At 40.9% G+C, this 15,191-nt stretch overlaps 5 non-coding genes across 5 annotated transcripts; 2 read left to right on the top strand and 3 right to left on the bottom strand.

The window, feature by feature from the left end:
* The first annotated feature begins 3,157 nt into the window (after nt 1-3,157).
* trnas-aga (transfer RNA serine (anticodon AGA)) lies at nt 3,158-3,239 on the top strand. The gene has a single exon. It is a non-coding gene; the product is annotated as a tRNA-Ser (tRNA).
* An 8,464-nt stretch (nt 3,240-11,703) lies between these two features.
* trnaq-cug (transfer RNA glutamine (anticodon CUG)) lies at nt 11,704-11,775 on the bottom strand. The gene has a single exon. It is a non-coding gene; the product is annotated as a tRNA-Gln (tRNA).
* Nucleotides 11,776-12,014: 239 nt separating this feature from the next.
* Nucleotides 12,015-12,086, bottom strand: trnae-uuc (transfer RNA glutamic acid (anticodon UUC)). The gene has a single exon. It is a non-coding gene; the product is annotated as a tRNA-Glu (tRNA).
* A 2,026-nt stretch (nt 12,087-14,112) lies between these two features.
* Nucleotides 14,113-14,195, top strand: trnal-cag (transfer RNA leucine (anticodon CAG)). Its single transcript has one exon. It is a non-coding gene; the product is annotated as a tRNA-Leu (tRNA).
* Nucleotides 14,196-15,077: 882 nt separating this feature from the next.
* Nucleotides 15,078-15,191, bottom strand: LOC116673511 (U5 spliceosomal RNA). Its single transcript, XR_004327860.1, has one exon. It is a non-coding gene; the product is annotated as a U5 spliceosomal RNA (small nuclear RNA).

The raw sequence follows: 15,191 nt of genomic DNA, 5'->3' as shown, positions 1-15,191 counted from the left end.
GTCGGGGCGGGGAGGGGTTGCAGTTCGGTGGGCTCGGGATCTCATCGCTGCTTTTTGAAGAAGATGTGGTCCTGATGACATCATCGGTCTGTGACCTTCAGCACTCACTGGATCGGTTTGCAGCCGAGTGTGAAGCGGCTGGGATGAGGATCGGCACCTCTAAATCTGAGGCCATGGTTATCAGCAGGAAACTGATGGAGCGCTTTCTTTTATGAATTTTTGACACATTATACTATGACTTTTTTGACATACTATACTATGACTTTTATGAATTTTTTGAACATACTTTAGATTCTTCTTGTTTTACAAGAACTATAAATTTGGACTTGTTACGACATACTACACTATGACTTTTTAGGAATATTTCAACATACTTTTAAGAAAGTGACTATGACTTTTTAAGTTTTTGTTGACATACTATACTACGACTTTTTATGAATTTTTGACACACTGTACTATGACTTTTTATGACATTTTATGAATATTTTGTCATACTATACTATGACTTTTATGAATTTTTTGACATACTCTACTATGAATTTTTATGACATTTTATGAATTTTTGTCTTACTATACTATGACTTATGAGTTTTTTCAACATACTAGGACTTTGTTGAAAAGGTGAATTAGCTCAAATGGTAGAGCGCTTGTTTAGCATGCGAGAGGTAGCGGGATCAATGCCCGCATTCTCCAGAGGACTTTAGATTCTTCTTGTTTTACAACAAGAACTTTAAATTTAGACTTTTTACGACATACTACACTACGACTTTATAGGAATATTTCGACATACTATACAATAACTTTTTATGACATTTTATGAATAGTTTGTCAAATTATACTATGAATTTTAATGAATTTTTTGACATATTATACTATTATTTTTTTGAGTTTTTGACATACTATACTTTGACTTTTATGAATTTTTTGACACATTATACTATGAATTTTATGAATTTTTGACACGTTATCCTATGACTTTTATGAATATTTTGACATACTATACTATGAGTTACTACGAGTCTTTGAAAACTAAAATTAATTTGTGGATGAAAATATATTTCAAACTGAATCATTGTTTTCTTTGACACACACACACACGCACACGCACACACACTTTATGAACAAACCTCAGATAGTTCAACCTGTTTCATTAGGAAGTGGTTTTACACTCTTTCAAAATAAAACATTCATGCAACAAAACTTAAATAAGGTGCTCGGGTTTTAAAACGGACGCAAACAGAAAAATAAAAACAAAACTGAGTTCTTCTGTTCTCCAACAAGAAATAAGAACGAATAAAAGGATCTGTCTCTGTCTTCGTGATTTTGGGTTGGTCTTCTGATCTATCCCTGTCTTCCCCAGACGGATCTGTCCCCGTCTTCTCCAGGCAGACAGATTTATTATTTCAGTTTAATTATTAGGAATCAAAGTCTCCGTGTGTTGGTCCTTTGATCTGTCCCCGTATTCTCCCTCTGATCTGTCCCCGTCTTCTCCCTCTGCTATGTCCGCGTCTTCTCCCACAGATTTGTCCCCGTTTTTTCTCCCTTATATGTCCCCGTCTTCTCCCTCTGATATGTCCCTGTCTTTTCCCTCTAATATGTACCCGTCTTCTCCCACGGATCTGTCCCTGTCTTTTCCCTCTGATATGTCCCTGTCTTCTCCCTCTGATATGTCCCCGTCTTTTCCCTCTGATCTGTCCCCGTCTTCTGCCACCGATCTGTCCTTGTCTTCTCCCTCTGATTTTCATTCTTAAATCTTTTTGGGTTTTTCCCAAAATTTGTAAAGCTTTTTTTAAAGCTTTTTAAAGCTTTACACGTCACTTTTCACATTTGCACAAGGAAACTCACATCTACAAAGATGAATTGGATAGATGTGACTCCCTGATGGTCTAGTGGCTAGGATTCGGTGCTCTCACCGCTGCGGCCCTGGTTCAATTCCTGGTCAGGGAATGGTCAGGACTTGACAGATACAGGAGTAAGTTCCTGGACTTGTTTTTGGTTCATTTAGATTTGTCAGATTCTTCCTCATTAGTTTAACGGTAGAACCCCAACACTTTTAAAGAGTACCATTTCCTTTAACTCAGACTCTGCTGAAACTGGTCCCGGATTGGAAACCGGGCAGAAAACATGTTTGATTTTTATTTAATTTTGAACACTGAGTGAGACAATTAAATGGTTCAGTCAAGTCATCAGTGAGCCAGACAACATTTGGCACTATGTCAGCAAGAAGAAACAACATAGATAGAAAAAGAGTACAGGTTTCATTGTCTTTACTAATGTACATACATGTTTTAATTCAAATGTTTACATAACTCTTTAGCCTCATTTGTTGTTTTTGTTGATTCCTGTATCCTGAGGTAGGTGATCCTACGTGACGGTAAAGCTCTCTTTGACAGCAGGAACATGCTCAATGCTTATGTAAAAGTTTTGTCTTTCTTGGACTATATTCAATTTAATACTGTTTTCCTATAACAAGCATATCTGCTGTTATATTTAGGCCACGTATCCACACTACTCCAGCATTTCTGCAACACCTACACAAAGACATCTGGAAACGTTACTCACAAAGCTTAGGTTTGAAAAAGGGTTGAGTTGTAGTCTTTACAGACAGACGGGTAGTTTTGCTGACCTCCCTATAGAAATGTTTAAAAGGATATTCTCCCTTGTTACTGGTTGAACAATGCTGAAATGTTTTCTAAGTCATTCTTATTACCCTAACTTTAGCATTGACTTGACTGTTGAGTTCAGTAAGTGCTACTTGTTGGGGCAGTTGAACATGACAATGCTACAGACTAACTGAAGATGGATGTCATTGTAATCACATTCAGATCATCTCAAATGGAGACACTGATGATTATTGGGTTCATAAGTGCTTCTCTTTGGGGTTGTCCCGGTAGTGAGTTCATCATCAGACATAGCTCTTAACAAATGCAGAAACAAGTAGGAAGTAAGCAGAAAGGTTATTTGCCCAACCGGATTTGATAAAACATTAGATCTCTGTTACAAAATAGCTCTTGTACAAATAAGGGAGCATATCAATCAATCAAACTTCATCCACAACTATCCACAGACTATGATTTACACTTTGTCCATGTCTGGTATTACTAACCAATTGAAATGTTTATGAACATTCATGCAAACAGGTATAGGGATGTTTCAGGTTGTCGTGGCCGAGTGGTTAAGGTGATGGACTAGAAATCCATTGGGGTCTCCCCACGCAGGTTCGAATCCTGCCGACAACGAGAGCCATTCTTTAAGAGCGGTAGAAAACCAACAACATATGACACTATACCAAATTGCAGATGTACCTTCATGAATAATATTGTGTTATCTCTTAACTACTGGAAGCCACTAGCCTCCACCAATGTATTTCCTAGCATTTATTTTCAGTCTGTGTTACAAGATTTGCAGTAAACGTTGTATTGTCCAGCAGAAAGGCAACAGATATGTTACTTTTTGACTATGATTTATATCATCAGTGCAAGCATTTTGCCCTGGTTTGATCAGACGAAGGACTCATCTCTGTACTTGTGTTATTAGATCTTAGCGCTGCATTTGATACCATTGACCATCATATCTTATTACAGAGATTGGAACATTTAATTGGCATTAAAGGGACTGCTCTAAGCTGGTTTAAGTCTTATTTATCAGATCAATCTCAGTTTGTTCATGTTAACGATGAATCCTCTGTGCACGCCAAAGTTAGTCATGGAGTCCCACAAGGATCTGTGCTCGGTCCAATCCTGTTTATTTTATATATGCTTCCTTTAGGCAGTATTATCAGGAAGCACTTCATAAACTTTCATTGTTATGCAGATGATACTCAGTTATATCTGTCGATCAAGCCGGATGAAACTAATCAGTTAGCTAAACTTCAAATGTGCCTTCAGGATATTAAAACCTGGATGACCTGTAATTTTCTAATGTTAATTCAGATAAAACGGAAGTCATTGCTCTGGGACCCAAGCACCTCCGTGACGCATTATCCAAAGATATAGTTAATCTGGATGGCATCACCCTGGCCTCCAGCACCACTGTGAAGAATCTTGGAGTCATCTTTGATCAGGACATGTTCTTTAATTCCCACATAAAGCAAATTTCAAGGATTGCCTTTTTTCACTTACGTAATATTGCAAAAATCAGGAATATCCTATCTAAAAATGATGCAGAAAAACTAGTCCATGCATTTGTTACTACTAGGTTGGATTACTGCAATTCTTTGTTATCAGGCTGCTCGAAAAAATCCATAAGGACTCTTTAGCTGATCCAGAATGCTGCGGCACGTGTTCTGACAGGAACCAGGAAAAGAGACCACATCTCTCCTGTTTTAGCTTCTCTGCATTGGCTTCCTGTAAAATCCAGAATAGAATTTAAAATCCTTCTCCTGACCTACAAAGCTCTTAACGGTCAGGCACCATCTTATCTTAAAGAGCTCATAGTACCTTACAACCCTACAAGAGCGCTGCGCTCCCAGAATGCAGGGTTACTGGTGGTTCCTAGAGTCTCTAAAAGTAGAACGGGAGCCAGAGCGTTCAGCTATCAGGCTCCTCTCCTGTGGAACCAGGTTCCAGTTTGGGTTCGGGAGGCAGACACCGTCTCCATATTTAAGAGTAGGCTTAAGACTTTCCTTTTTGATAAAGCTTATAGTTAGGGCTGACTCAGGAGAGTCCTGAACCATCCCTTAGTTATGCCGCTATAGGCAAAGAGATAACTGTTGTTGTAATTAAGCACTATATAAATAAAATTTAATTCTCTCTCTCTCTCATAGCCACCTCCGCTAGACAGTGGGATGGTCATGTCTCTCTCTCTCTCTCTCTCTCTCATAGCCACCTCCGCTAGAAAGTGGGATGGTCATGTCTCTCTCTCTCTCTCTCTCTCTCATAGCCACCTCCGCTAGACAGTGGGATGGTCATGTCTCTCTCTCTCTCTCTCTCTCATAGCCACCTCCGCTAGACAGTGGGATGGTCATGTCTCTCTCTCTCTCTCTCTCTCTCTCTCATAGCCACCTCGGCTAGACAGTGGGATGGTCATGTCTCTCTCTCTTTTAGACTGCTGGGGGACTTCCTTTGACACACTGAGCTCCTCTCTCATCTATCTTTCTATCTTTCCATTTGTGTGCATCTATGTCCCAGAAATGCTTGTTACTAACTTAGCTCCGGGGAGTCATTCCCCGGAGTCCTTATGTTCTTTTCCCCCCAGCATGTTTCCTCGGATCAGGGAGGCGCCAAAAATCAGGGTAGCAGCTGTCCATGGTCCCGCTACATGTCCTGCGATGCCATGTTACATCCTGCTACGCTCTGTGGTGCCCAGCTACGTCCTGCTGTGCCTTGTAACGCCCACAGTGCCCTGCTATGCTACAAAGAACTACTACAAACAAACTCTTCATTCTAATCCCAACCGGTCGTCAGACACCGCCTCCCAAGAGCCTGGGTCTGACCGAGGTTTCTGCCTAAAAGGAAGTTTTTCCTCGCCACTGTCGCACCGTTGCTTGCTCTGGAGGAAAAAACTGGAACTGTTGGGTCCTTGTGGAATATGGAGTGTGGTCTAGACCTGCTCTATCTGTAAAGTGTCTTGAGATAACTCTTGTTGTGATTTGATACTATAAATAAATTGAATTGAATTGAATTGAATTGAATTGTGTTTGATAATAAAATCATTGATTAAAAAGGATTTTCCTGCCAAAGACCTGACGTTTAGTAAGGCTAGGTTAAGGCGGGGTTGATAAGAGGGTTAGAGGGGTGCTGGATGGGTGAAAAGAGGAGTTGAGGTTTTGTATCTCTGCTCTGTGGTGTCCCAGGGTCAAATCTTTGCTCAGGTGGGGCTGTGGTGGATCACTACCACACTTTGTTGTGTCTTCCTCTCGTTTTGTGACCTTGGCAGAGGGAGCAGATGTGTAGCGCAGAAAGTAAAGCAGATTAGAGGTGAACAGCTTTACTCCTGGGTTGTTAAGGGAAAGTGTATCTGCTTTAAAAAGATGTCTGCGCTCCCAGAAAATTTTTAAATTGTCAATGAACTGCAGAGAGTGGACGGTACATTCAGTTGAAAGCCATTTGTTTAGTGCCAACAGTCGGCTGAATCTCTCATCTCCTCTTCTGACTGATGGTATAGGACCACTGATAAACACACGCAAGTGTTTTAAAACAAAAAAAACACAACTGATGCTGAAAATACACTGACAGGTGGTTGAACACAAGCACATGAATGGAAGTTGTGATTCTATGGTTATTTCTGAGATTTCTGACATTGAGACAACAAGGGTGGTAGCAAACTAATGACTCATCAATGACTCAATGACTCATATACCAAACCGCGAATGTTCCTTCATTAACAATATTGTGTTATCTCATACAAGATTTGCATTAAACGTTGTATTGTCCAGCAGAACAGCAACAGGTGTTACTTTTTGACCATGATTTATACCATAGCAGTGCAAGCTCGAGACTTGTGAAGTGCCTGGCTAGCTCAGTCGGTAGAGCATGAGACTCTTAATCTCAGGGTCATGGCTTCGACCCCCACGTTGGGTGGTGGTACTTTAGAAAGTGGGAATCCCTCAGTTCTGCACAGTATCAAATGGGTGGATCAGCTGTCAATCGCAAGATCAGCAGTTCCCAGTGTAAAAATCCCTGTAATTTACCAGACTAAAATGTGCCTGCATTCTATGATCATGGCCTTTGCTGACCTCCTGTTCCTCAGATCAAACTAAAGTCTGGTAACACTGCATGTTAAAATTCTAAAACTTCAACCTATTGTTCTAGAACTGCATCTTTACATTCTGGAACTTCAACCTAACAATATAGAACTGCAGTTTAACATTCTAGAATTTAAAGCTAACATTGTAGAATGGCAGCTTAACATTCTAGAAACTTCAACATAACATTCTAGAACTGTAACATTTCAGAACTTTTAACTAAAAGTTTTAGACCGCAACTCAAGACTTAAGAAGTGCCTGGCTAGCTCAGTCGGTAGAGCATGAGACTCTTAATCTCAGGTTCGTGGGTTCGACCCCCAAGTTGGGCGGTGGTACTTTAGAAAGTGGGAATCCCTCAGTTCTTCACAGTATCAAATGGCTGTATTGGGGTGGATCGGCTGTCCATCGCAAGATCAACAATTCCCAGTGTAAAAATCCCTGTAATTTACCAGACTAAAATGTACCTGCATTCTACGATCATGGCCTCTGCTGACCTCCTGTTCCTCAGATGAAACTAAAGTCTGGTGACAATGCATGTTTAAATTCTAAAACTGGGCGGTTGTGTTTTAGAGAGTAGGAATGCCTGAGTTCTGCACCGTATAATGTGGCTGTATTGGGGCAGATCGTCTGTCAATCGCAAGATTCCCAGCTAACTATTTTTGGTTACCAGAACGCACAACTCTGGCCTCGCATTTGAATCGGAGGGTTAGGGTTAAGAATGAAAAAATTGAATTGATTAAATGCATAATTAAATGCACAAACCTTGGACTTCAGCCAATCCCCAACCATCCTATCTCTCATTTAGGCCCCTTGGGAGGTGAATGCCCAGCCTGGTGATCCAGACTTTCTCCCTCCTAATGCATTGCTGCACCGTCCAGGCTGGGTTGGCCTCCAGGAGGGGCCTGAGGCTGGGCCACCCATTTTCTATAAAGTGTTGGACTAGGGGAATATCTATATTGTTTTTGTCTATTGATATTATACCTCCTATGTTGGGTAAACCTGATGAGGATGGTGTTACCCATTTGGCCCACATATTGCTTGGTGCACTTTAAACATCTGATTAAATAAACCAAATTTTTTATATGGACAATGGTGTTTTTCTGTGTCATAAATACCTCCTTAGAAGTCTGATTCTGGACCATCCTAAAATTTCTAAAGAAATCCGATTGGTATCTTATATATCATAAATACCTCTTTAGAAGTTTGATTTTGTACCATTGTATAATTTCTGTAGAAGTCCAATTTGGGATTTGGACCTGGTCTTTTGTTCCTTTAATGGTCTCAATTTTGCTCTGACCAGAATATCCCCCAGGTTTTTGTTTTTTCTAAAGGTCGCAATTAATCTATGATCTTTTAAGAAAATGTTGTTACCCCCCGCCAAAATAAAGTTATTTTTTAATTGTTTAATGAATTTGACATTTTCAATTGAGTATGTAGTGATGATGGGGAGAATTGGGTCAAGACACACAGGTTTCACTAGGGTGAAGGTTCTCAGAGAGCGACGCAGCATGGTGTACCCCCTGTTGAGCAGTGAGGATAATAAAGTGTTAACTGCAGCTTTAAAATCTTCTGCTCTGGTGGAGATTCTCTTAAATCTCAATAATTTGAGATATCACTAGCCCTGAAAATGTATGTTTTGGGTGATGGCTAGACCTGTACAACAGCGCATGCGTGTCTGTCTCTTTAAAGAAAACCTTCACCTCTAGCCTGTGTGTGTCGGGGAAATCTGTCCCCTTGAATGTTGTTGTGTCCAAAAGGTCAATGGAGTTTGGAGTGATGGTGGATTTAACCCTAATGGACTGCGTGTGGCTGTTTAAGGTACGTATAAAAAGCTCAAAATCCTCTTTTGAATGCTGCCAAACTCCCCAAATATCATCCAAATATCGGAAATAGTGCAGCGGCCTCCTCTGGCAAGATGCCAGGGCGCTTTCCTCCCGATCAGCCATCAATATGTTGGCATATGAGCGTGCCTTTCGTCTGCAGAAAATACTGGCTATCAAATTCAAAATCATTTTTGTTTAAGTTAATTTGTAATAATTGTAAAATTTCTTTATCCGGCCTTTTGCTGTTTGGATACTTTTGGAGGGCGTGTCTGACCGCTAATAGGCCCTCTGGTGTCTGGATGTTGGTGTACAGGCTGTCTACGTCAAGGGAGAAGAGGAAGGATGAGGACGGTGTAATAATACTTTTAATTTTCTCAACAAAATCATATGTGTCCTTGATGTAGCTCGGATGTAGCAATAAAAGGGGCTTTAAATAAAGATCTATAAACTCTGCTGTGTAGTCAGTTTCACTCTAACAGTCAGAGACTATAGGGCGGCCTGGGGGGATCCGGTGTGGGAGGCTCCACGATTCTCTGCTTTTGTGGATTTTTGGCAGCATGTTAAATCGGCGCATTCTGGGCTCTTTATCCCCCTGGAGGTAAGTGTTTTTGTTTTAGATTTATGAATTTCTTAATATATAATGATAATAGAATCCTTTCTACAAGAGGTATTGTATCTTTATATATGGGTTTATTTAATTTAATGTAGTAATTAGTATCATTAAGTTGTCTATATCCCTCCCAGAGGTAACATTCTATCCATGAGGACCACTGAGCTCCCTTTATCTGCCGGTTTAATAACAATCTCATTATTGTTGCTTAATTGATGAAGTGCCTCGGCTTAGTTGGTCAGATTAGTTTTAGTCCAGCCTATTCTGTGGTTTTGCTGGAAGTGTTCTAAATCTAATTGAGTTAATTTGGTAACTTCTGGTGGGAGCTGTGTGGCAGCAGGGAGCCAGGTGGACCTCGGAATAAAGGGCAATTTCCTAGAGTCAGGTTTTCCCTCATACAACACAGACAATTTCAATTTCCTATGGTAACCCTGTAGATTCATCCTAGTTTGATCCTTCTCAAACCTCGAGCAGAACCATGGCTCTCGGTGGATGGTTCAGGACTCTCCTGAGCCAGCCCTAACTATAAGCTTCATCAAATAGGAAAGTCTTAAGCCTACTCTTAAAAGTGGAGATGGTGTCTGCCTCCTGAACCCAAACTGGAACCTGGTTCCACAGGAGAGGAGCTTGATAGCTGAATGCTCTGGCTCCTGTTCTACTTTTGGAGACTCTAGGAACCACAAGTAACCCTGCATTCTGGGAGCGTAGTGCTCTGGTGGGGTAATAAGGTACTCTGAGCTCTTTAAGATAAGATGGTGCCTGAACATGAAGAGCTTTGAAAGATTTTTTTAGGACAAACTGGGTTATTAGAATATTTGGGTTGCAGTGAGGTCACTTGCATGTTAAAAATGGTTGTAGGGCCTTAAAGATAAATAAATAAATAAATGAATCTTCCAGATATGTATTGATATCACAGACATATAAGTAAAACCAAGTAAAACCTAAGCCGTTTTCCATTCTAAAACACTTCTCATATGTCTTGGGAGTCACACTGTGAAGAAATAATCATTATAACTTATACAGTTGACAAAATACATGCATTTTTTCCAAAAAAGTCAAGACGTTTTGCTCTCATGACATTTACTTATGCCATTAATAACATAATAATGTCATATGTATTGATATTACACCCACAGCAATGTTATACAAGCAAATATGTGTCTAAATAGTGCATTATTTGGCCTTCAATAGAGTATATAGGCATTTTTGTCCCCTCTGGCCTTCCATACAAGAGGGGTGTCTTTATCTCCCATATATGGGCATGTACTTCCTGAATCAATATACGGGACAAACAGGGCAGAGATGGAGGAGCGAGCCAGCGGCAGAAAATGAGCCAAAACGCGATGAATTATGGACATAAAGTTGATCAATCTTGGATATAACAGTATGGATTTAAAGCCCAAAGAGGCTGGAAGTTCCAGGCTGGATAGAAAACCCCCTCTAGAGGCTAGAAAGACAGGGAAAAGACCGCTGTAAACGCGAAAACGTCAGGATTTAAACGAAACCGAAAGTGAGTAAATCGCCTGTATGGTTCAAAAGTAATTAAACTATGAATCAGAGGTACTTTTTTACTTGTGGGTGAGTGTCTCGGGCTCAGAGGGTTAAGTCATCCATGTCGTAGTTAACAAGGGAAGGTTTCTCAACTGTCAGCCCAAATATATGGGCGTTCATGGAGACATGGAAGAAAGTCACCAGGGTGGCAATGTGCTTGACAATGGCAATACATTGCGTGGGATGTGAAGGCAATGTGCAATACAGGCCAAATCCCATGGTGGGAATCAAGATCCACCAATGTTTCTGTCCACAATGTCTACCTGAATCCAGAAATGTCCCTGCCAGATGGGAAATAGACTGACAATTGGGTCAACATTGTGCAATAATCTTCAAAATGTCCAACTGAGTCCACAAATATACCTGCCTTACCTTAATGGTAAATTAAGTGATAACTGTCCTCATGGTCTAAACGTGTCAAATATAGCCGTGCAATGCCCACATTGAGTCCAGATGTGTCCGTTTTGGTTCCTGATCCATGCTATTACCCCAAAAGTTCACAACTAGGCCGAGGGCAACTGGACTTGGTAAAAGGTCCTCTGCAGAATTTTTGTCTCTCATCCAAGAAACTTCTTTAGTTGTTTTTTACACAGAAAGGGTTGGACACAGTGCCCACTCCCCCACCCATATCTGACAATTAAAAGCTGTGGGGAAAGGGGGGTTCTAAAGCTAATACACCATTCAACAAGCAATTGTGATGCACTATACTGGTCCATTCAGGATGAGCACTGTATACTCTGACTGCAGCAACACAAGTTCAAATTTCAGTGATATTTAATTTTTATGGCGATTACGAGACTGAACGCAAAGTGTGTATCCCCCATGTAACTCAAAGCCTATCACTTCCAGTCAATACTGTCAAATTTGGAGCTTCTTCCAATTACATTAACGATCAGGTGACTCCTCAACATGCCCCCACCAACGTAATGTTTGCAGTCTAAATGGCCAAGGACATTAAACCTGTAAGATCACTTTAAACTAGATGGGGAAAGTTGAAAGGTTGATCTTTTTACCCTTTGCTGTGGCTTAAAAACAGGTTCCACCGAGATTTGAACTCAGATCGCTGGATTCAGAGTCCAGAGTGCTAACCATTACACCATGGAACCTTTTAGAGTGTCGAAAGGGTTTGCTAGGCAGTTTCTTTCATATTATCCACATGATATTAAAGGCACACAACAATCACAACGCAGATTAAAAAGCAAAAATTACTGGCCAATATTTGATTTTAGAGACATATTATGTCTATATAATAGGGACATAGGTTGCATACAGCTCTCATTTAATACAGGACCATTAAACTAGATCTTACAAAACTTGCTACAGACCTTCATCAGCTAGATACCAACTACCATACCGGGAGTTGAACACGGGCCACCTGGGTGAAAACCAGGAATCCTAACCTCTAGACCATATGGGACTGATTACATATCAATAACAGGGATTTCATGAATCAATCCATAGTCTGGCTGGAAACAGGCCTTCTCTTGAACATGAAGAAGCTTCTTAAGAAAGTTTTATCTTGAAGCTTTTGAGTGTTCTTTAGGTTTTTTCTGCTTTAACAAGGTGACTCCTCAACATGCCCCCACCAGTGTACTGTTTACAGTCTAACTGGCCAAGGACATTAAACCTGTAAGCTTAATTTAAACTAGATGTGGAAAGTTGAAAGGTTGATCTTTTTCACCTGTGCTGTGGCTTAAAACCAAGTTCCACTGAGATTTGACCTCAGATCACTGGATTCAGAGTCCAGAGTGCTAACCATTACACCATGGAACCATTAAAAGTGCTGTAAGGGTTTGCTAGGCAGTTTCTTTCATAATATCTACATGTATGATATTGAAGGCAAACAACAATCCCAACAAAGCAAAAATTATTGGCCAACTTAAGTCATTTAGTTAGCTAAGCGTTCAGAGAATGTGAGAAAAGCAAGTCAAGAACAGGGGCCTGTTGCACGAAACTAGGATAAGGGATTAAGCCGGGATATTCAAGTTATCCTGGATGAATTTAGCTTTGACTCGGTTGCACGAAACCAGATTGAATTAAGCCCAGCCAAGTAACCATGGAGATGTATTCTTTGCGGCTAGCCTGGTCCAGAGCAGGCTAACAGCCAGGCTAAGATTAATCCTGGAGTCTCATGTGTCAAATCAGCTACGGCTCTGATCCGAAATAAACGTGTTCAACAGTTTTTCTGTTGTCTTCTACATGTGTTCCGCTTTATTTTTATTAACATACATTGGCCATGACTTGTCTATATTGTTGTCGCGACGTGGATTTAAACCCTACGGTTGTTTAGATGTTAGAAATGGTTGCACTGGCACCCTGATGCGGAGTGGGACTTTTCCCGGTGGGACGGTACTGTTTCGAGGCTGCCTGGCGTGCGGCCGCTGCCCGGTGCCCGGTGGCCGGTGGTCGCTGCCCGCCAGCAGACCTGCGAGTCGCGTCAGTGTCCACTCTCTCTGTAAAAGTAGAGATGAGCGGCGCAGCGTCCGTGGTCTCAGCTTCAGGTTTATACAGGACGCGCTCCGGAGATTAAGTGTGACAATATTAATGTAGTGATATTCGCAGATATGATATTAATGGCAGACTGCTCAGAGACCAAAACATTCATGATTTAATTTACTTGTTGCTTATCCTTCTCTAATAAAGGGAAGTTTGTGTTACTCCTAATGTTTTTTATTACAGCTTACATTGGTTTCATAACCTTCTCAATTAGTCTCACATCCCTGGACCAATAACGTGTGCGGTCCAAGGCGCTGCATTCAGGTCGCAGTCTCCACTGGAGGCGTGGGTTCAAATCCCACTTCTGACAACTATTGTTTTTGTCTGAGACATGATATTGGGAATAAAGAACTTAGCAGGTCTTTGTATTCAAGATGACATGAATTTGCGCAAGAAACACAATTGCAAGTAAAGTGTTTTGTGAGTATCTTTATGGTCAACAGATGTAAAGTTACCATGTGATTGTACACAGTAGACATATCTACTGCTGAATTCACTGTCTGTGGCAAGCCCTTTAAAACCTGTTCCTGACTTGCTTTTCCCACATCCTCTGAAAGCTTAGCTAACTAAATGACTTAAGTTAGCCTATAATTGTTGCTTTTTCATCTTCATTGTGATTGTTGTGTGCCTTCAATATCATACATGTGGATATTATGAAATAAACTGCCTAGCAAACCCTTGCAAGACTCTCGAAGGTTCCATGGTGTAATGGTTAGCACTCTGGACTCTGAAACCAGTGATCTGAGTTCAAGTCTTGGTGGAACCTTTCAACTTTCCACATCTAATTTAAAGTAAGCTTACAGGTTTAATGTCCTTTGTCGTTTAGACTGTAAACCTTCCCTTGTTAACTGTGACATGGATGACTGAGAACCTACTATAGCATGACATGTTTAATTCACCATATTATAACTATTTAAACAGGTCCTACTAAAAGTTCTGCTGGATCAGTCAGGATGGCCGAGCGGTCCAAGGCGCTGCGTTCAGGTCGCAGTCTCCACTGGAGGCGTGGGTTCAAATCCCACTTCTGACAACTGCTGTTCTCATCTCAAACTAATGTCTGAGACATGATATTGGAAATAAGAGGACATGAAAGTGCACGAGAAACGCAATTGCAAGAGCAGTGTTTTGTGAGCATCTTTATTGTCAACACATGTAGAGTTACTGACTGTGATTTAACTAAAGGGTTTTGGTAAAAGTTATCTTTTGTTTTGTAAAACTTTGGGTTGTGTACAAAACAGGAGAAAAGGGTTCTTTGTTGCATCCAGGTTGTTATGTATAACAGATGAAAAGTGCAAATTGACATCATTCCATCCAATACGGGCAAGTCGGGGTTGACAGATAGATTTTAAAATCCACACAGATAAACGGTCATCGTAGCTGTTTGCAGGATTTCTGCCATATTGAGTGACAAAATGTGGGTGTCCTGAAAAAAGGTTCTTTAACCTCTTGGGGTTTTACCTCCCCCACCTCTTTTTTTTGGTCTCGGCAAGAAGTATTATGCTTTTGGGTCGCCTGTCCATCTCTACATCAGAATCAGAAATACTTTATAGAACCCCGAAGGAAAACTCTGGAAAAGCCTGCTCCTTCGAGCCGGATTTGAATCAGCGACCTAAGGATTTCAACTTTATGCCTCTACAGTCCTCCACTCTACCAACTGAGCTATCGAAGGGAGCGAATATAGCATCCCATGGAGGGAAACAAAAACATTCACATAAACTCGTAGATCACTTGACAAGTATCCCACCCAGAAGAGAGATTCTTGCCATATTTCAGCCAGGGGGAGTCCTGTCGTCTCAGTCGTTGTCCACGGCCCATGAAAATTGGCGAGGGTCTTGCTTCTATTATTTAGCTGCTGTTAATAATCTGAGTCTAGTTAAGGACAGCATATTTGTTTTTCACAAGTACAAAAGGCTCAGCCTAACACCAAAGCCCACCAAAAACAGTTTCAACTCATCGGCGTTCCCCTCCAAGGAAGTCTTTAGTAAAAGGCGAAAGACTTGTGTGTTATGAAGAGAAACCAGAGTGA

The sequence above is a fragment of the Etheostoma spectabile genome, chromosome 23, assembly GCF_008692095.1.
Source record: "Etheostoma spectabile isolate EspeVRDwgs_2016 chromosome 23, UIUC_Espe_1.0, whole genome shotgun sequence".
In the NCBI taxonomy this organism is placed as follows: Eukaryota; Metazoa; Chordata; class Actinopteri; order Perciformes; family Percidae; genus Etheostoma; species Etheostoma spectabile.
This window is presented reverse-complemented; position numbering and strand designations above follow the sequence as displayed.